Source organism: Lynx rufus, unplaced genomic scaffold, assembly GCF_022079265.1.
Source record: "Lynx rufus isolate CCGP_SWC_20201006 ecotype Redwood Valley unplaced genomic scaffold, mLynRuf1.p SCAF_3, whole genome shotgun sequence".
Taxonomy (NCBI): Eukaryota; Metazoa; Chordata; class Mammalia; order Carnivora; family Felidae; genus Lynx; species Lynx rufus.
In genome coordinates this window covers 1,087,158-1,108,222 of record NW_025814845.1, presented here as the reverse complement: position 1 = coordinate 1,108,222, position 21,065 = coordinate 1,087,158, and the positions used below count along the sequence as shown (strand labels likewise).

General features: G+C 52.9%; 1 protein-coding gene and 1 long non-coding RNA gene across 5 annotated transcripts in view; one reads left to right on the top strand and one right to left on the bottom strand.

Annotated features, from left to right (window-relative positions):
• TBC1D14 (TBC1 domain family member 14) overlaps positions 1–21,065 on the top strand; it is a 111,915-nt gene that overhangs the window by 13,110 nt on the left and 77,740 nt on the right. The window lies entirely within an intron of this gene.
• On the bottom strand, positions 2,298–7,576 carry LOC124520740 (uncharacterized). Its single transcript, XR_006964397.1, has 2 exons — positions 6,682–7,576; positions 2,298–4,136 (listed from the first exon to the last, which is right to left on the bottom strand). It is a non-coding gene; the product is annotated as an uncharacterized LOC124520740 (long non-coding RNA).

Here is a 21,065-nt window from a genome sequence, read left to right as displayed (position 1 = left end):
AGCTGTTCTCTGTACTCGGGTCGTTGTTTTCAGCGTTTCCTGGTTACAGGTACCACCTGGGTGCCTGGTACACGTGGCTTCTCAGGATCCACCCCAGCGCCCCAGAATCAGAATCTCAAGGGAAGGGCTTGGGAGGCAGGTTTTCAGAGCCACGTGGGGTTCTTGGCAAACTTGGGAAGCCTGGTTCGCAATGGGGGTGGCTGGGAAGCAGCCCGGAGGGAAGAGCTAAGCTTTGGATTTGACAGACCTGCGCCCACATCCTACCCGTGTGACCTTGAACAAGTTACCTCACCTCTGCGAGTTCACTTTCTCACCTCTAACCGAGCATTAGAAAGCGCCCAGCACAAAATGTGTTGTTGACACACAAGGTACTCTTCGGAGACCTGCTTCACGTGTGGTCACGGGGCCGAAGTGGGTTCACACGTGGGAACCTGGATGGACCCAGAGTAGGCTCTCAGGTGTCAGTTGCCCCCTGGGATTGTCAGGACCCCGCCTTGCTCCGCTGCCTGTGTTGGAGCCTCTTCTCCTTTGGAAGGAAACACCGTCGATCACTGTGGATCATTGCTGAAGCTGCTTTTTTTTTTTTTTTTTTTTTTAATTGAAGTGTCGTTGACACACAGTGTGGTGTTCATTTCAGGTGTACAGCAGAGTGATTGGACATTTACGTATGTCACCGAGTGATCATTGAGGCAGATCTCACTGGCATCTGTCACCATGCAAAGTTGTTTCCTGTTACTGTGTTGTGTCCCCCAGGTTGTGCACTGCCCCCTGCATCTGACTTGTGTTATAACGGGAAGTGTGTTCCTTTTAATCCCCCTCCCCTGTTTTGCCGTCTCCACCTCCTTCCCACCAGGCTGTTCTTTGTCTCTGAGCCTCTTCCTGTTTTGCTTTGTTGTTCAGTCCGTGTATAAGTGAGATTATATAGTACGGTAAAGCTGCCGTTTCTTGAAAATCTTTCATAACTTGGTGCCATGGAAATTGAATGTCCCACGTCTGTGTTTTATTCTTTGCCTCTTGTCCCCATGCCGCTTAAAATTTTTCTTTTAAAGTGTATGTACGTATGTGTGTATGGGTGTAATCTCTACACCCAATGTGGGGCTTGAACTCCCAACCCCAGGATCAGGAGTCACATGCTCCACTGATTGAGCCAGCCAGGCGCCCCCTCCCTTACCCTTTTGGTGGCTGTCACATTATTGTGAGCCAGTGTTAAGTACGTTTGGGAAGCAGGTGGAATATTAATGACAAATGGATCAAAATATGTGATACCGTGTGCTAAGTCTAGTGAGTTTTTTGTCCTAGAATCTTAAAGTATTGGAGAAGAGTTTCAACCTAGGATTCCTTTGAGGGGAAAAGGGTTCTGTGCCAAAAATGTTTGGAACCCACAAAACATTTTACAGGTGGGTTACAGAGAGGGCCTGGTACACAGTTAGGACCGTATGAGTTGCGTTGAGGGCAGGGCTGAGGCCGGAGCTGGTCCTCTGGGGTTTCCAGCCCAAGCTTCTGAGCCCTGTTTCTCCATTGTATCCCCTGCCCCCAGGCAACTTCCTTTACCCTAGCCTCTGTCTGTTAGTCCTTGTCCTCACGGAGCCGATTTCTAGGAAATCATAGGAGGAAACGTAGACAGTATTGTGGAAGGCTGGTCTCGAGAACGAGGCTCCGAGGAGGGGGTGGAGACAGTCATGGGACTTGTGGCCTGAGGCAGCAGACCTGTTGGTGGCCCTGACTGCTTGATGAGGGCGGCTTGGGTAAGACAGGAGCAGAGAAGTGACAGGGACCCGGCTTTTGATCCGCTCTTCACCCAGCCTGCAGTAGGTGCCTCTGTTGCAGATTCCGCCCTGAGCGGAGAGGTCCCGGGCCTCACGGAGCTCACAGCTGCTGGGGGACACAGACACGTGGGGGCGGGGCGTGAGGGCTGTGTGAGTGCCTGAGCCTGTGAGGGTACTGAAGTCGAGTGCTGGTGGCAGGAGTCAGACTGGCTGGGTCCAGTGTGAGCTCTCCCCCTTAAAAGCTGTGTGGCCTTGAGGAAGTTATTTTACTCTACTTTTTTTTTTTTTCTTAATGTTTACTTATTTTTTGAGAGAGAGAGACAGAGTGTCAGCAGGGGGAGGGGCAGAGAGAGAGGGACACACAGAATCCGAAGCAGGCTCCAGGCTCGGAGCTGTCAGCACAGAGCCCGATGTGGGGCTCGAACTCACGGACCGTGAGATCATGACCTGAGCTGAAGCCGGACGAGTAACTGACTGAGCCACCCAGGAGCCCCATAAATATTGTCATTTCTAAAATACGTTTTTCTAAAGTTTTCTTTAGTTCTTCTCTTAACGTTGTGCTTACTTCAATAAGAAGTTATTCGGAAAGTTAAATCGGGATTTCTCCACTGTTGACGCTTTGAGATGGATGGCTCTCCCTGGCCTCTGCCCTCTAGGTGCCAGGAGCGCTTCCCGGTTATGACAGCCAGACATAGCCGTATGTCCTGGGGAGGCGCGGAGTGGGCAAAGTTACCCAGCCGTTGAGAACCACTGGGCTAACGGGTTGTGAGTGTTTGTGTTCGTCTCCTTGAAGGAAATTCACTAATACAATACAACTTCAGGAGGATCCTCATCTCGTTTGGAGGGAGGGACTGCTGTGGGATTCCGAGGGCCTGCTGTGTTTTAACAGTACTTATCTAGACACCTGGGCGGACAAGGGGAGAGGAAGTCAGTAACACACTTGTCTGCAGGAGAAGCGTTCTTTCTGTGAAGCCAGGGGTTCAAGGCTGCTAATCTGCGCCGGCCCGGAAGGTGGTAATCAGCTTTGAGCACTTGCAGCTGCTTTTGGGCGGCCCTTTACGAAGCTGTCCGAGGAGGTGATCTGGGGGAGATGCTCAGGCCGCACCGGAGGCAGGGGAAGCAGAGGTCGTGGGGAGGAGGGGCGGCTGGGGCGGTGCGACCTCGGGCTGCCCGTAAAGAACCATAGTGGTGCCTTTTTCCGGTCTGCCTCCCGACCTGGCTGCGGGCCGCTTAGGGGCGAGGTCTGCGCCCGGCTCGCCCTGGCACCCCCTGAGTTGTAATAGAGGCGAGGGGACCCAGGTTTGACCTGTGTGATCTCAGGAGCTCCCCTCGCCTCCGTGGTCCCCGTGTGTGCCGGGTGGCTCATCACACCTGTCTTAAAGAGCGGTTGTTAAGAATTCAGTGAGGCCGTGCGAGAGAAGCTCTGGACAGAGCAGAAGCCCAGTGTGCAGATCACATCTCTGGCCCTGCTCTCTGCTTCTGTCGGAGTTTCGCGTAAGGTCTCACCTTTTTTAGGGACCTGCTATATGGAAAAATGTGAAACCATTGTTTTAAGAAAAACAAATCTTTAAGGCATCTTGACTTGGGGTGAATGCGTTGAACTAAATTTTTAGTTCTGTACTGACCCGGGCTTTGGGGATCTGATCATTTGGGAGCCGTGCTGAGGAAGGAGTGGGGTCCTTGCTTTCTCTTTTGAGAGGTGAGTTTCCCAGCAGGGCGGCCATACTTGAGAAACCTGTGCCGGCCGGCACCCCCCGTGCGGGAATAGCAGGCAGCCCTGGAGCTTGCGTGGTACCGTTCTCAGCCTTGTGGCACATCACGGGAGAGAGCACGGTGGGGGGCGGGGCGGTAGGCAGATCCCGCCGGCCGGCTCGTTCCTCCTCCAGGCCACCTTCAGTCCAGGCCGCCTTCCTTCCTGTGGCGGCCAGGGTTAGAAGTGTGTGTCTTGGGCCTGGGGTTCTGGGCAGGAATCGGGTCCCAGCATCAGCCGAGTGTTCATTTCCTGGCCGCTGAGAGGCAGCCGCGGTGGAAGGGGTGGCCGTGGTGGTGGCTTCCTGATCCTGCTGCATTCTTGAATCCCGTGGTTCTTTGGCACCTTCGACGCAGGCGCGGTGTGGGGAGCTGTTCCTGGGGGCCCAGCTTAGAGCCAACTACTTGAGGCCTCACGAAGATTTTGAAATCACCCAAGCCCTTGAGTTAGATCCCTTTCTGCTCGAAATTTGTAGAGTAGTTTTTGTATCCTGCACCGAAAGCTGATAGAGTTAGGTAAGTAATTCTTCGTCATGGGTGAGGAAACCGAGGCAACGGGTAGTTAAGTAGCTTAACAGAGCGGGGATGCAGGGCTTGGGTTTCTGGACTTAGGTTTCTTGTCTGGAAAACAGAAGTTCACGCGTCACAGGGAGGAAGTGTACGTGGATGTGAAGCCCCAGGCATCTAGGAGGCATATCCCTGTCTTACTTGTTTATTTTTGCCTGACTTGACTTTGACCGCTTTAGGATTAGCATGTTCCCTTGCTGATGTTCTGGTGGCTTTGACCTGATGTCAGGGTTTACAGAAAACAGCCGCTGGTGTGTACGTGCACGCACGCCCGCTCATGCGTGTGCACGCACTACTGAGATACTTGGGCAGGAGCGCTGGTTGGCGTTCCCTTGACCTGCTATTTGCTGGCATGTGGTCTCCGGTAAGGCAGGCACTCAGCCTCTCCCGGGCCTTAGTGTCCTTGTTTGCAAAATGAGCTGAGGGCCCCTGCCTTACGGAGCCGTGAACAGGAAAGTGATCCTGGTGCTGAGCTCGGAGTGCTAGGGGGCCAGGGAAGCCAGAAGATACGAGGCTGGGCTGACTAGTGCTGGAGGCCACCGTGTAAATCCGCGTGCGGTGTGATGATGGCTTGAAGAGAGATGGGAACACGGCAGCAAGCCCCTGGGGAGGTCCAGAAAGAAACACAGGGGGCAGCGGGTCTTTGAAAGTATGCACGAGGTCGGGACAGCGTTCCTTAGGCAGAAGGATCGGCGTGGGTAGAGTCATGGCAGCAGGAGAAAGCTCAGCATTGCTGGGAAAGCGCCGTGGCACGAGGTACTCAGGATGCAGCGCAGAGGTAGGAGAGGTGACTAGAAAGGTGTGTGGGAGCCCAGATTGGGCAGGGCTTTCAGGACCGCATTCAGACCCAAGACCCGGCATGTAAGAGCGGACAGTGAGATAAAGGTCGGCACCGGTGCTGGTGAACTGCCTTGGGGACGAGGCGGGGGGGGGGGGCTCTGCGACGCCTTCCGAGCAGCTCCCGGGGGAGGCAGTAGCTGTCCTGCTCCGAGTGCGTGTTCTGCACCAGGCACTTGACCTGTTCTCAGGCACTGCGCAGCCGTCAGGTGGGGCCTGTCTGCCCACCGGAGACCACATGGCCGAGCTGGGACCTGAACGTTCACTGGCCCAACTCCAAAGTCCCTGCTCTTTCTATAAGAGACACACGACCTCTTCTTAAAAATTTACTTCTCTATTTTTAAATAATCTCTGTGCCCAACATGGGGTTCCAATCCACCACCCCGAGATCTGGAGTCGTATGTTCTCCTGACTGAGCCCGCCCCCACGCTGCCTCTTGTAACATGGAGGTGCGGACCTGGGGCCGGGAGGGCAGGAGGAGATGAGCTGTGGTTAGAGGTGCAGTGCCGAGCCTGCAAGCACGTCCCTGGAGCAGACAGGTGCACTGCGCAAGGGCAGGCTGGAGGAGACTGCAGCAGGTCGGGGAGGTCACTCTGTGGGTCTCCGTCAGGGCACGGCATTCCCTGAGTAGGAAGAGGGCGTTGTGTGTGATCGGATTAAAAGGCCTTTCCCGGGGCGCCTGGGTGGCGCAGTCGGTTAAGCGTCCGACTTCAGCCAGGTCACGATCTCGCGGTCCGTGAGTTCGAGCCCCGCGTCGGGCTCTGGGCTGATGGCTCAGAGCCTGGAGCCTGTTTCCGATTCTGTGTCTCCCTCTCTCTCTGCCCCTCCCCCGTTCATGCTCTGTCTCTCTCTGTCCCAAAAATAAAAAAAAAAAAAAAAACGTTGAAAAAAAATTAAGAAAAAAAAAAAAAAAGGCCTTTCCCTCTCGCAGTGTTGGAGTTATCTGGGTGTTCCGCCGGGTGGGAGTGAGGCTGTGGTCAGCCCTGTGTCCTGAGGCCTTCCGGGGTGGGCTGTGGGGAAGGGCAGGGTCCATGACAGGCCCGGGAGGCTGTGCGTGGGAGAAGCAGAGAAGATTTTACCAGGGCCCCCTAGTCGGGTGGTTGACATTGTAGTAACCAAACGTCCGTGAGGCGTCTCGGCTACTCGGAATGTTGTCCTTTGTGCTGTGAGTGTCTGCACGGGCACACGCTTAGCCTGGGTCCTCTGACCCCACCCCGGGTTTTCCATTCCTCTGTGCGACTTCTTGTGCCAGGCGGGTTGTCAGCAGCCCAACCCCTTGATTATGGAATGCCTGCCTTTCTTCTCCAGCCGCTGATTTACGCAGCGAGGCTGTTACACCCACCGCTGCAGCACCCAGGAGGCCACTGGAGCCCCGACTGGAGAGGTTTCTCTGGCTCCAGGTAAACTTCATGTCGAGGTGGTTCTTCCAGCGCGGAGAGGGTGTCACACATGGTGTCCCTCTGCAGACGTGGCTGCCGGGAGCCACAGGAGGCCAGCTGTCCGGGCGGGACACACGGGAGGTTGTCTGGTTGCTGCTGCAGGAGCCGTTTGGAGAGCCTGTCCGTCAGCAGGAGGCCGTGCTCAGAAAGAGCGGCGGAGATCGTCGGGGGTGGGCTGCCTCCCCGTGCCGGGCCGTGCTTCGTTTGCTTCCTTTTGGCAACAAATCGCAGCCATAATTTATTGAGTGCCTGCAGTGTACCAGGCACTGTGCTAGGCCCTTCAACACGTTTCCCATCATGCGTTTTTCCCAAGAAATACTTACCGAGCACCTGCCGTATGCCGGGGCGCTGTTCCAGGTGCTTGGGATTCGTCTGTGAACAAGACAAAGACACTTGTCTTTGAGGAGCTTCTGTTCTAGCGGAGGGAGGTGGGTGGTAGCCCGTGAGTAGGGGAGCACAGATGTTGGTGCCGATCAGCGCCATGGGAGAGACGAGGCAGCAAAGCCTGGAGGGGCCATAGAATAGGCTGGTCCGCGTGGCCCACCGACGCGGTGCCTGTCAGGTGCATGAGGGGGAGAGACTCGCGCAAAGACGAAGCAGGGGAGGAAGTTGACCGAGCAGACGCCGGGCAGAGCAGAGTCCCAGGCCGGCCCGGTGCAGTGGAGGGACAGCACAGAGGCCCGTGAAGGGCTGAGTGAGCGACGAGGAGGGTGGAGGTCAGGGCGGTCCCACCTCCGGGCCTGTAGGCCAGCGTAGCACTGCCCTCGGCTCAGAGTGAGGGGGGCAGCTGCGGAATTTTGAGTGGAGGAGACGTACTGGTCGTCTGCTAGTTTGCTGCGTGACAAATGGCAAACAGATATGTAGTGGATTAAAACAGCATCAGTGGTCCATCATCGTGTGGGTGGGTTCTCTTTCGATGCCTTACAAGGAGGTAATGGCCTTGTAACCGAGGTAACGGCCGGCTCACGGGGATCTAGAGGCTGGGGTGAGGAACGAACCACGTCCAGGTTCAAGTCCGGTTACTGGCAGAACTCGGCTCCTTGTGGTTTTAGGACTGAGTCCTCAGATCCCTGATGGCTGTCCGCTGGGGGCTGCTCTCAGCCACTAGATGCTTCTCCTATTCCTTGCCGTTGTCCCCTGTGTCCTCAAAGCCAGGGACAGAGACTCTCCCTTGTGTAGAATCCTCCCCACGCTTCGAATCTCTTTTGCCCGGGAGAGCCCCCGTCGGTTTTTATGGGCTCACTGATGACACAAGGCCAGCCTAGTGACTGTCCTATCAGTTTCATAGTTTATGCCCACACTAAGGGGGAAGGAGGGGGTGAGGTGGGGGGCAGCGTGGAGGGACTTTGAGAAGGAGCAAGAGGAGAGAAGGTGCCAACAGCAACACAGATGGGAGTAAACACACGGGGTGACAGCTGGAGGAAGTGCTGCGAGGTCTCCTTCTTTGAGGTTGGAGGCGTAGGTGTTTTTGTTTACTGGTAAGAACAACCTTGTAGCGGAGTAGGAATGGAACGTACTGGAGACAGTGGGACACACAGGGACTCGTGCAATGCAGTGTCCTTCAGCGGCATCTGAAGGGGTGGGAACTGGTGCTCATGTAGGGAAACTGGCTTTGGCTGGGTGGAATCATCTAGATTAACGAGTGGTAAAGCAGGGGCTGTGGGCAAGGATGCTGGAGGATGGTTGTGGCCGTAGGGGTCTGTGGAAGTCTGCTTCCTTTTTTTTTTAGTGCATTTGGACTACTTTATTATTTTCAGTGTTGCTTTGTTGTTTTGCTGTGTGTGTGAATATAGATTTGTCATTTCAATGTATTTTTTTTTTTTTTTTTGCCAGACAGCCTCCTTTTTTTTAATAGACTTGATTTGTTAGAGCAATTTTACATTCACAGCAAAATTAAGCAGAAACTGCAGAGTTGGGGTGCTTGGCTGGCTCATTCGGTACAGCATGTGACTCTTGATCTCAGGGTCATGAGTTCAAGCCCCGTGTTGGGTGTGGAGCCTACTTAAAAAAAAAAAAAAAAAAGAAGAAGAAAAAGTACAGAGTTCCCATATAATCCCCATCTGCGAACACAGGCAGGGCCTCCCCCATTATCCACATCCTGACCAGAGAAGTACCTTGTTACAGTCAGTGAACCTGCACAGACACATCACCTTCGCATCAAGGTCGCTCTCGTGTTGTGCTTTCCGTGGGTGTGGATGGATGCATAGTGACACGTATCCATCACTGTCATAGCACACAGAGTGGTTCCACTGCCCTAAACACCCTGCACGCTCCACCGTCCACCTCCCTCCCCCTCCCCACACACCCTTGGCAACCGCTGATCTTCCTGTGTCCACGGTTTCGTCTTTCCCAGAATGTCACGTAGCTGGAATCCTAACAGTGTCGCCTTTTCAGATTGGTTTCTTTCACTTAGGAGTGTGCATTTCAGGTTCCTCCCGGTCTTTTCATGCCTTGATGAAGCTCCTTGCTTTTTAGCACTAAATAATATTTCATTGTCTGGAACGGACCCACTTGGTTTTCCATTCGTTTGCTGCGGGATATCTCGGTTGCTTCCGAGGTTTAGCCATTACGAATAAAGCTGCTGTAAATACGCGTGTGCGCTTTCTGTGTGGACATGAGTTTTCAGCTCCCTTGGGTAAATACAAGGAGCCTGATTGCTGGATCGAATTTAAGAGCATGTTTGACTTCATGAGAAACCACCAAACTGCCGGCAGCCGGCCGCCCCATTTTGCATTCCCACCCACGGTGAGCAAGATTCCTGCTGCTGCCGGCAGTGGGTTTTCTTGTGAAGTAGGAAGCAGGGTCCTCTGCTGACCGTGAGGATGAGGATGGGCCGATGGGGTGAAGGAGGAGGTGTGATGAAGGAGGAGGTGAGGAAGTCACAGTCGTAGTGGCACGTGGGGAAGTAGGATGGGGAAGCGAGGTGGCAGGGGGCGGGCAGGGTCTGGCTCCGTGGTGGGAGAGCTACGTGTGTGGGGCACAGGCATGCGTGCGGGGCATGGGTGTGCTTGGCTGAGTGAGTAGGGTGACCCGAGAGGCGGCAGGGGAGGGGAGGCAGCGGGTAAGAGAGTGACCTGGCCTTCGAGCTGGGTAGGGGTGGGAGGATGTCCGGAGGGTGAGTGGCAGCTGGAGGGAAGGACCTCTGGGGACCTGGGCAGGTGGGGGACTTGGAGGAGCAAGATGTGAGGGCCCAGGCTTGAGGGTGCGTGCGGTGGTGCGTTTACCGTGCGGATGAGTGGGCTTAGGTCCTTCCAGCTGGCAGTGGAGCCTGGAGGGGTCACCTCCGCCTCAACCCTGCCCTGGTCTGTCTGACGGTGAAACTCTGCCCTGGTTGGTCACGTGCTGTTCCGGCTGCATCTGGTCGGTCTGTCGGGGAGAGTGGAAGAAGGGAGGCAGTAACCCTCAGTTACCCGCTCCGGGGCTGGATGGGCGAAGGGGGACGGCGGTTTTGTCCCGGGGGCGTTGTGATGACGGGCGCCCTGCTTTGGTGGGCGGGTGCGGGTTCAAGAAAAGTCCCATTCGTGAACAGCACCTTGTTCTGGGGGACGGGTTGGCCTGGGGCGTCCTGCTCTGGGCACTGGGCCTTGGCATACATGCAGCCCCACGTGACCCTCTGCAGAGGCCCAGCATGCTGGGACAGCAGGAGGGGGAGGAACATGGACCAGTATCGTGCAGGGTGTGGGGTGTGGGGCGCCACTTCCTCCTCTGCTGTCCTTGGCCTTCTCCGGCCCTCCTCCCCATCCTCACTTCAGCTGGCAGCTTACAGTCAGTGTTCCTTTGGCCTTCCCCACCGGCCACCAGCCCAGACATCTTCCCTGCCCAGGACCAAGCCTGGGGACAGTGGGGGCCTCTCACTCAGGAACACCTTCTCTGTGCTTCTCTGAGGATCTGTGTCCTTGAATCGTTTCGGCAGATGCTTGACTAATGTCAGGAGGGTCCTCTGCAAGGCCGTTGTGTACTCGGCTGCAGACACGTGGGAGGGGCTGTAGAAGCCGCAGGAAACCTCGCAGAAGTCGGCAGGGGTGGCTGTTGTCCCCGCTCTGCCGCTTACTCCCCATGTGTCAAATGGAGAGTTGGGTAGGTGGCCTTCTCCAGCAGGAGGCACCTTCCCGATTCAGGGCCTCATCTGTCTGCAGCCCTTCCTCTCCCAGGCTCGGCGACCCCCTTCTGGAGCAGGTTGCGTTGCGGCACACACTACACGAGAAGAACCCGCCAGAGAGTCCCAGAAGAGCGGAGAGCGGTTTGCTGCCGTTCCGTGGTTCCCGCCCAAGCAGCCACCATTGTTGAGTGCCATCTGGCGGGTCCCCCAGACTCGGTGCCTCGTGAGGGCCTGCTTCGAGCTCGAACCATGCCAGTTAGAGCTCAGTAGACGTTTGTCAGATGGTCGAACGGGATGCCCCCCCCGGGACCCAGTGCTGAGGATGCAGCGGCCAATGACCCCGTCCCCCAAGTAGAAGTAACACACGGCGCGCGTAGTCTGCCGCGGGCGAGAGCTGCGCCGTGTCAGGCTCTGAGTGCTGGGGAGAAATAAAAAGCAGGGTGTCAGGAGAGGAATGAGGGGTGCTGGAGGAGGTCCCAGCCTCCTTGAGAAGCAGAAGCCAGTGGGCTCTGTGTCCCAAGCCCCACAGGATCTCGTGCACACTTTGGCCTTGCCTCTTGGGTCGTCTGGGGTGTTGCGTTGGGCGTGCTTGCTGCTCGTGCTAGAGTCTAGACCCGTGCTGTCTGGTCTGTTAGCCGCTGGTCACACGCAGCTACTTAGATTGGGTTAAAGTTGGCAGTCTGATTCCTCAGTTCCACAAGCCACACCCAGTGCTTAGTAGCCACATGTGGCCAGTGGCTACCTCACTGGCTCAGACTCGTGCTTTTCCATTATTATTTTTTTAATGTGTATTTATTTTGGAGAGATAGAATGTGAGTGGGGGAGGGGCAGAGAGGGAGGGAGACACGGAATCGGAAGCAGGCTCCGGGCTCTGAGCTGTCAGCACAGAGCCCGACGCGGGGCTTGGGCTCAGGAACCGCGAAATCACGACCTGAGCGGAAGTTGGACACTTAGCCGACTGAACCACCCAGGTGCCCCCGTGCTTTTCCATCATTGTGGAAAGTTTTGTTGTTCAGCGTGTCTGGATAGTCTAGGTGACCAACTGTGACTTGACTTTTAGCCTTTGTTCTCGTTGACATATAAAAGCAGCACACAGTGGTTGGGAAACAGGTGAATCAGAAGTGAAGTTTATGGAACCAAAGGAAGCCTACAGAAGAACCTTCCGCTAGGGTCCGGGGGGAGGGGAGGAAGCCGAGGCAGGGTGGCCTGCTGGTGAAGCAGGCCAGGTGGGGAGGAACGGCCTGCTCTCTCCCCTGGACTGGGGAGACGGCCGCCGTGCAGTGTTGAGAATCTCACACGAGGTCCTGTTTGACACTCTCTGAGCTCCAGTGCACACTTAGTATCTGGGGAGTTTCACATGGCAGAGGGGCGGGGCCCTCACCTCTCAGACGTGTTCTGTCGTGCCTCCAACGTGGGGACAGGGAACCCGGAGGGCATTCAGAGAGTCCAGTCGTAGAGCCAGGTTGTGAATATCTGTTCTGCCCTTCTGGTGGGTGGCTGGGCACATTGCTTTATGTTCCTGAACCTTGGGTTCTTATCTCCAGCATGGCGATAACCAGGCAAAGCATATAAAGTGCTTGGCATGGTGCCGTGCCCTCACTAGAGTTTATGAGGGGGTTCTTGCCTGCTTCTCACTTGAACGAGCGAGTGAGTGAATGCTAGTAAGTGCCGGCTTGCCCAGGAGACGAGCAGCAGAAAGGGAAAGCCTAGAAACCAAGGATTCCATCAGGCCTGGAGGGTGAACAGGGTTGACTTCTTTGTGTCACTGCTGACTTGCGTGAAAGTGGGCTACCGTCGCTTTCCCACGATGCACCCCACCCTCTACTAGATGTTGAAGTCAAGGGAATGGGAAAATAATTCTGTGTCTCAGTGGGTCTGATGATCTATTTTCCTTGCCTCGGATGGGTTAGGAAACTTCTCTGTACCTGTGGAAAGAAGTTTTTAAGGAGACTTCATGGAGCCCAGCTCAGGGCTTGAACTCCCTACTGTGAGATCAAGACCCAAGCTGAGACCAAGAGCCGGATGCTCAACTGACTGAGCCACCCAAACGTCCCTGAGGAAAGAAATCTTTAAAGTTCAGCCACTTTTTGTTGGGTGTGGACATTGAAATTGCTGTTCATCTCTGGTGGGGAGGGCAGGCACCTTCACTCTGGAGTGTCAGGGACAGTAGCGTTCAGGAGTGGCATGAACTGAACCAGGAAGGAATTTATGCCTGCACATCTATTTATTTGTCCTCAGTAGCCATATTGTGTTCCTGATAAACCTTTCAGGCTACACTGATTTCTCGGTAGTGTTTCTGCCTGGCTTCTGGGAGGTGCTGAGGTCCTTAGAAATTTCACATCTGGGGTGCTGGGTGGCTCAGTTGGATAAGCATCCGACTTTGGCCCAGGTCATGATCTCACGATTCGTGGGTTCGGGCCCCACGTCGGGCTCTGTGCCGACAGCTCAGAGCCTGGATCCTGCTTCTGATTCTGTGTCTCCCCCCTCTCATTTTCTCTTTCTCTCTCTCTGCCCCTCCCCCACTCGTTCTCTCTCTCTCTCTCTGTCTCTCTCTCTCTCTCTGAAAAATAAACATTACAAAAATTTTTCTTAAAGAAATTTCACATCTGTAAGCAAGGTGGTTTTGGGGAGTGGGGGAAAGGAGAACGTATTTGTGCCAGACTCATTGGGCTCTGAGTTTACGGAACACCCTCGGTGTGCTCTCACTATTGGGAAATCAAACCCTGTGTCCTTACGGGAACTCCCAGATTTCTGTGTTTCGGTACTTTGCCAGTCTGCTGCCAGTCTGCCTTCCTTCTGCCCTTGGTGAGGTTGTGGTCAGCCTGGGAGGGGTGATTCCATAACAAATGCAGGCCACTTTGTGGGAGGATAGGGGGTTGGGGGTTTGGAGAGACCCCACAGGCAGCCCCATTCCTGCAGAGCAGCTCTTGGGCCACCAGCTGTTTGCTGCTCACAAATCAATTTCCCTTTGCCCAGGTGGGTATTAAACTCTGTTCTACTTAAAACATATTCGTGGAATAACACAAACATTTAAACGACGTTTAATTAAAGCTATTTGGTTCTATTTTGTACCCAGCACTGCTTATCCTATAACGTATACGTATTTATTTTGTTTGTGAGGACACTGAATATTTGGCACAGGTGACATTAAATTCTGTTATGCCTTCTGTATTTTCCGTGAGCACACACATCTCACTCGATTGCCACATCGCATCAGCTAGTTCCTGTTGATGTTAAGTGAGCTGAGTTTGTAACCGAGACTTGTTTTGTTTCCAGTTTTGCTGATTCTCTGTTGTGAGTAGTTGTGGTTTATCTCAGGATTCCTGTAAGGTTCTATAAATGGAAGAGTGATGAGTCATCCAGATTTGCCTAATACCCGTTTGGGGCCCGAAAAGGTCCAGTTTCCCCGTTAATTCCCCTTTGCTTCCAGCCAGAGCCTTTTCAAACGTAGGCTCTGTGCACCCAGCGTTACAGGAATAGAGAACGTTTGCAGGAGTTTGAAAACTAGGGTTTGGATTTAGGTCCTGATTTCCTTTAGATTTCAGATTTGGGTGTGAAACACACTCCCCACCTGAAGGGGTAAGAGGTCCAGAGGGTGTGGCCTCTGCCACAGCAGGCAAGTTGTGCAGAGGGGGAAGGGAGCCTGGCCCGGGGAAGAAGAAACCCGAGGGAGGCCAGGTGGATGAGGACACGTGTGCCCAGGATCAGCCCTTGTCCCAGCACCTGATAAGTCCATATCCTGGATTAAGCAAGTTTTATTCCTCTTAGAAGTTCCTTGGAACAGTTATTTTTTAAAACAGAAGAAACTGAGTGGTGGTCAGAGTTGGTGGGGACGACACATGAGTATGTATCGACTTGTGTGGATGTCAGCTGCTGTAGAAGCCTGAAGTTAGCACAGTGGAAGTTCATTTCTAGCACGTGCTCTCCCAAGGTCTTGCTGGCCTGTGGCTCTGGCGATAGCTGCCCGAGGTCTGCGGGCTCCTCTGCATCAGGTCAAAGAAGGGGAAAGCTCAGGATGGGGCTGGGGGGCAGGTTCCTGGGTCAGGCAGACATCACTCCCCTGGAGGTTTGTCGGTCCGAACTTGGTCACGTGGCCAAACCTACCTGTGAGGGAGGTTGGGGAATGGGGCCAGTGCCCAGGACAGTGAGGAAGTGGGTTTGGCGAATAGCTGGGAGCCTCGGCCGTTTTTTAGGATCGTTTTCCTGACCCCCTGCCCCTCCTTCTTCATGAGGATTAAATGCCTAGAGTTGAGGAGTCAAATGCATTGTTATGCTCTTGCCTTTAAAAATGGTAGTTCCGGGGCGCCTGGGTGGCGCAGTCGGTGAAGCGTCCGACTTCAGCCAGGTCACGATCTTGCGGTCCGTGAGTTCGAGCCCCGCGTCGGGCTCTGGGCTGATGGCTCGGAGCCTGGAGCCTGTTTCCGATTCTGTGTCTCCCTCTCTCTCTGCCCCTCGCCCGTTCATGCTCTGTCTCTGTCTGTCCCAAAAATAAATAAACGTTGAAAAAAAAAAAATGGTAGTTCCCACCACTTATGGGAGAAACTCCAAACCACTTGGCGTGGCACAAGGAACCTTCTGGATCCACCCTTGCCCGCCTCTCAGACGTCCAGCTCCCATTTTGTACTTAGAGTCCTCTGAACCAGCTTTGTCTTGTCTCTGCACCTCTGCCCCTTCTCCCTCTGCCTGACAAGTCCCGTTTGTCCTTTAGGATTCAGCTTAAGTGACACCTTCTCCAGGAAGCCTTCTCTGATCACCACAACCCCTTCCAGGGCCTTCATTTGGATCCCACAGCCCCTGGACTTCTGAGACAGCACTGACCCCCTTCCCACCCCCGTGACCGTGAGCTTCTGGAAGGCAAGGCCTCATCTCGTTCCTCATTTTCCTAGCCAGTGCAGACAGTTAGTAGCTGTTCAGTAAATAATCTGAAGCGAATGATAGGGAGACTTATAAGTTTTAAAAAGTCATAAATCTGGTATACTTTTATGTATTTTCCTTTTCGATTTTATTATTGTTCGAGATATTGGGAGAAGACTCATCCCAACAGTTTGATTTCCCACATCCGGTTGCACAGCTGTGTGGGTTTCACACCTCCAGTGTGTGGTGTTTGCAGAGGTGGAACATTCTTCTGAGAGGCTTCTGGTGGTTTTTTTTGTTTTTTAATTTTAGAGAGAGCACGAGTTGGGGAAGGAGCAGAGGGACCGAGAGAATCTTTTTTAAAAAGTATTTATTTATTTATTTCATGTTTAGTGAGAGAGAGAGAGGCGCACACGTGCACTTGGGGTCAGTGGGGAGGGACAGAGGAAGAGGGAGAGAATCCCAAGCAGGCTCCACACTCAGCATGGAGCCTCTGACACGGGGCTCGATCCCATGGCCCTGGATCATGACCTGAGCCGAAATCGAGAGTCGGATGCTTAACCGACCGAGCCACCCAGGCGCCCCAGAAAATTTTATTTTTTTTTACGCTCACTATTTTATTTTTGTCCTTTACACTTTTATACCTACTACCAATTTTTCCTTTCTATCGTATTTCCTTAAAGACTTTTTATGAATTTTAAACCTGAAAACGCGTGCTATTTGTGAGTTTGGTATCCTGCCTTTTACATTTCCCCACCTAATTAGAAATTTTCATACATTTATTAATGTCTTGGTGGTATTCCTTCTTGTGAATCATTTACTTGTCCGACAATAAGGAAATGATTTTGTTCCTGCTTTGGAGTGGTAGAATTACCTGTGTGCAGGTCAGTGTGCGTTTTCTGCTATTCCCATGATTGCCTGGGACAGAATCCCAGAAGTGCTTCCTGTTTCCTTGACCACCGTCCCCACCCCTGGTCGGCTCTGATGTGCTCCGGCCCGAGGTGATGGTGGAGAGCCCCCAGGAGCTCTTTGTCCATGGTCTCCGTGAAGGCTGATGGACCGTTAGAATTTGTCCTAGCTCTGGCCGCAGGCTACTTGCTGTAAGTGGGAGGGTTTGCCCTGCTGGGTACCGCAGTCTACAGAACGAAGAGATGCCTGTGGTTTATCTCCTCTCCTCCTGCTGGGCCCTTGCTTGTGCTCAGGAGAGTGACCCCGAGCCCAGCCCTGCTGGCTCACACTTCCCTGCCTTTGCCCGCGATGCTCCCCTCCCCTCTGCCCTGTGTCTCCTATGCCCATTTCTGTACATCTTTAACACAGACACCTCTGAAGCCTTCCTGGCATCCCCAGGACAGAGGGGACCTCCTCCAGACACATGGTCTCTGGACCTGCTCTCCTGGGCCTTTGCTGTAGTCTGGTCTAGTTTTGTATGCCTTGCTGCTACTATGAGCCCCTCAAGGACAGGGTGCGGGTCTTACTCAGCCCTGATCTCCGGCTCATGCCCCGTCCATGTTCCTGATTGGCACTAGGGCAGCAGAGCGTGACGTGGTTCTGTGTAGTTGTGCAGTACGGACTCTCATTCCTGGAGCCGCGGGGAAGAGCGTTGTTTTTTTGCTTTTTAAACGCACATGGGTGGGGCCTGCTTTGCACCCTTCTGTGTATGAGAGAAGACAGGGATCTGTTGGCTTCTGGGAGCATGGCCTGGATTTGCCACTGTTGAGGGAGAGGGCACACTCAGGTGAGCTCCGAAAGCCACCTGGGTGAGGAGTCTTCCCACTGCCTGGTTCTGTGGAGGCAGGAGACTGGAAGAGACTAGAAGAGCTCACGCCGTACGGCAGGTGTTGACAGTTTGGTTTCGCTTTATAGTGAGTACAGTTGTTGGAGTAGTTCAAAGCAGAATCTAAAAGATAGTAATTCATTGTTCATAGAAGCTGCTGGAAAGGAGTTAATCTTGAATTCATATAGATTAAAGTGTCAGCTAAGGAAACAAGATAGCATGGGAAGGGAAACATTTATTCGTTAAAGAGCAAAGTTCTCTGCCCTTTTGCTGCACGACAGAATTGTCCAGGAAACAAAAAAGAAATTGGTGTCCAGGCCCCACCCTCAGAGGTGAGTTTTACTTTCCTTATTGGGGTGGCATTTGGGCATTGTTTTTTTTTAATTTTTTTTTTTTATATTTACTTATTTTTGAGAGACAGAGACAGAGCGTGAGTAGGGGAGGGGCAGAGAGAGAGAGGGAGACACAGAATCCGAAGCAGGCTCCAGGCTCTGAGCGGTCAGCAAAGAGCCCCGTGTGGGGCTCGAACTCACAGACTGCCAGATTATGACCTGGGCCGAAGTCGCACACCCAACTGACTGAGCCAGCCAGGTGCCCCGCATTGGGATTTTTTAAAAGCTCCCTAGGTGGCTCTGTTGTGTAGCCAGGATGGAGGACCACCGGTGAAAGGTATGGAGTGAGTCCAAATCCAAGCCCTTTCAGTTGACCGTGTGACCTCAGGCAAGGTGATAGCTCTGAATTTCCCCGTCCTTACGACAAGGAAAATCATACATAAGCCCCTCGAGGTTGAGGGCCTGTGTCCCTGGTCACCAGTGATTGTATTCCGCGCACTCGATGCAGGACCCAGGACGTGTGTAGTTGGCGCTCGCCGTGTATTTGTTGAATGAAAAAGAATTCCCTGCGTGGTGAATAAGCTGCCCTTAGCGTGACGGGCAAGTGCACGTGACCGTCCCGAACCTGGAAAGCGAGGGGGGTGACTCCGTTCTGCAGGTGGGGAACTGAGAGAGGTTGTTCATGTCTTACCCGGAGTCAGCGTGAACTGAAGCTGGCACGTGAGCCCAGGTCTGCCTGGCACGGAATCCCGTGCATGCTACGCGCGCCTTAGGTCAGCTCTTCCTCCTTAAGGTTCCTAAAATCGGAAGACCATGGCCGTTCATCCCACCTCTCAACTGTCGGGCTTGCCCAGACGGCTCCTGCCTCGTGACGCTACAGGCTGTCCTTAACTAGCAGCGCGTCTTTCTTTCCTTACTTCTCAGAGCTTAATAAAAATAAATTCGTACTTGTGCCCTTAGTCGAGTAATGTTCCCTACTGCATTATACAGGATTTTCGCCCTGCCCTCTCTCTCCTCGTGAAAACCTAAGCTGATGTCAGAGAGGGCCTCCCCGTGTAACTGGTGCCCTGTGTCTAACTGCTGGGGCATGTTTGAAGGAGATCTCAAGGAGGCCGTGTGATGCAGGCACGCACGGGTCTTGTGCACCCGGTGACTTCTCAGGGAGAGGCACACAGCCGGGGCGCGTGTCAGCGTTAGTTAATGACTGACCTGTGCTGCAGACTGTCCCGCAGGTTTTATGCCAGGCCCTGGGGGGTGCAAAGGCCAAGTAGGACGTGCCTTCCCTGCCCCCAGGGCGGCGGGAAGTGACGCGGAAGTAACTGAAATACACCCCCAGCCCTCTGCCAGAGAGAAGTGCGCACGGGGCCTGCGGGCGCACGGGAGGGGTGAGGTGGGGAGGGGCCCGTCGGCCAGGAAGGCTCCCGAGGAGAGGAGTGGGGTTTGAGCTGAGCTGGTGATGACCAAAGTGGACGAAGGAAGCCCATTCACACGTGTGCCCTGTAGAGAGTGTGACCAGCAGCCCCTGCCCCCCACATCTCCATCCTGTACCTCCCCTGTCTGGACCTCACTCCCCAAGGGCAACCGCTGTTGTGACTTGTGACTTCTATCACTGTAGATTAGTTGTCCCCCTTTTTTTTTTTTTTGGACTTTGGCTAACTGGAGTCATATGGCACATACTTTGTGTCTGGCTTTCTTTGCTCAACCTTGTGTGACGTTCACCTGGGTTATTGTGTGGCAGCGTTCATTTTCTTTTCATTATGGATAGTTTCGGGGTATACAGATGTACCGCTGAATGTTCTCTGCAGGGGGACATTGGATCTGCTCCTTTTTTGACAAGTAGGGAGAACGCTGGTCACAGTGTTCTCGCTCATGTGTTCTGGTGCATCTGTACCGCGGTGCTTTAGCGGACGCTGCTGAGTGCTCTTCCAGGGCGGTGGTACCGCAGTGCCCTTGCACATACTTGGACTAGGGTGCAGGAGTTCTGGGCGCCACACGGCCTCTCCAGAATTTGGTGTTGTCGGCTTTTTGGTTTTGCCATTCTGGCGATAGAAGTTTAGGTAAAGGGTATTGTGTTTGGCTTTAACTTGGATTTTCCTGACGACTAAGGGTTGGGTGCATTTTTTCAAATTTTACTGACCATTTGGAATCTTCTTTTGTGAAGTGCCTACAGTTGTCTTTTTTATTGTTAATTTTTTTTAATGTTTGTTTATTTATGAGAGAGGCAGAGTGCGAGCGCGGGGGGTGCAGAGAGAGAGGGAGACGGAGAATCCAAGGCAGGCTCCAGGCTCCGAGCTGTCAACATAGAGCCTGATGCGAGGCTCGAGCTCACAAACTGCAAGATCATGACCTGGGCCAAAGTCAGCCGCTCAACCAAATGAGCCACCCAGGCGCCCCCTGCAGTTGTCTTATTGACTTGTAGGCATATTTGATATATTCAGGATAACAGTCTTTTGTGAGATGTGTTGCAGATATATTCTACGCTCTAGCTTACCTTTTCATTCTCTTAATGTTTTTTTTTTTTCTTAGCGAACAGAAGTTCTTAATGTTAATGAATTCTAACTGACAGAATCTTTCATTTAATGGTTAATGCCTTTTTGTATTTGTTTAAGAGATTTTTTTGTTCTCTTCCAGAAGCCTTGTTTTGCCGTTTCCAGCTAGATCCATGATCCATAAGAATTAATTTTCTGTAGTGTGAGGTATTGGTTATTTGCTATAAGCATCATCTTTCTCATTGAACCTTTGAAATAAATCAGGTGACCATATGTGTTCCATTTCTCACTAATAATAACTATGTAATGGGTCTTGCTATCTGATAGAATGAGTCCTTCTGCTTCTTTGTTCTTTAAGATTATTTTGACTCAGGGCACCGAGGGGGGTGGGGGGGCGCTCAGCTGATTGAGAGCCTGACTCTTGGTTCCAGCTCAGGTCCTGATCTCACAGTTTGTGAGATTGAGCCCCGTGTCGGCTTCTGTGCTGACAGTGTGGAGCCTGCTTGGGATTCTCTGTCTCCCTGTCTCTCTTCCCCTACCCAACTTACGCTGTCTCTGTCTCTCTCAAAATAAATAAATAAATAAACATTTAAAAAGAAATTTAAAAAGTAAAAGATTATTTTCAGTCTTCTACATACTTTTCATTTCCATATAAATTTTAAAATCAGCTTGGCAATTACCACCAAAAAATCTGCAGTTAGAAAAAATTTTTCTAAAAGGTTATTTACTGAGAAAGAGAGGAGGGATTGGGGAGGGGTAGAGAGAGAGGGAGAGAGAGAATCCCAAGCAGGTCTGGAGCGGTCAGCACAGAGCCCGACTCAGGGCTCAGTCTCACAAACTGTGAGGTCATGTGACCTGCGCTGAAATCAAGAGTTGGATGGTTAACCGACTGAGCCCCCCAGGCTCCCCAAAAGCTGCAGTCTTCTTTGCGATTACATTGAATCTGTTGATCATTTTTTCCTATGCGCAGGCTTCTTATCTCTGAATGTGGTATTTTCTCCAATTATTTTGATTTCCTGTAATTTTTCCACAATATTTTATAGTTTTTTTTTTTTAAATGTAAAGGTCTTGCATTTCTTTCATTAAATTTATTCCAAGATCTGTGTAAATTTTTGATGGTTTTACGGATGCCATTTTATAAGTGCTGGAAATGCAGTTA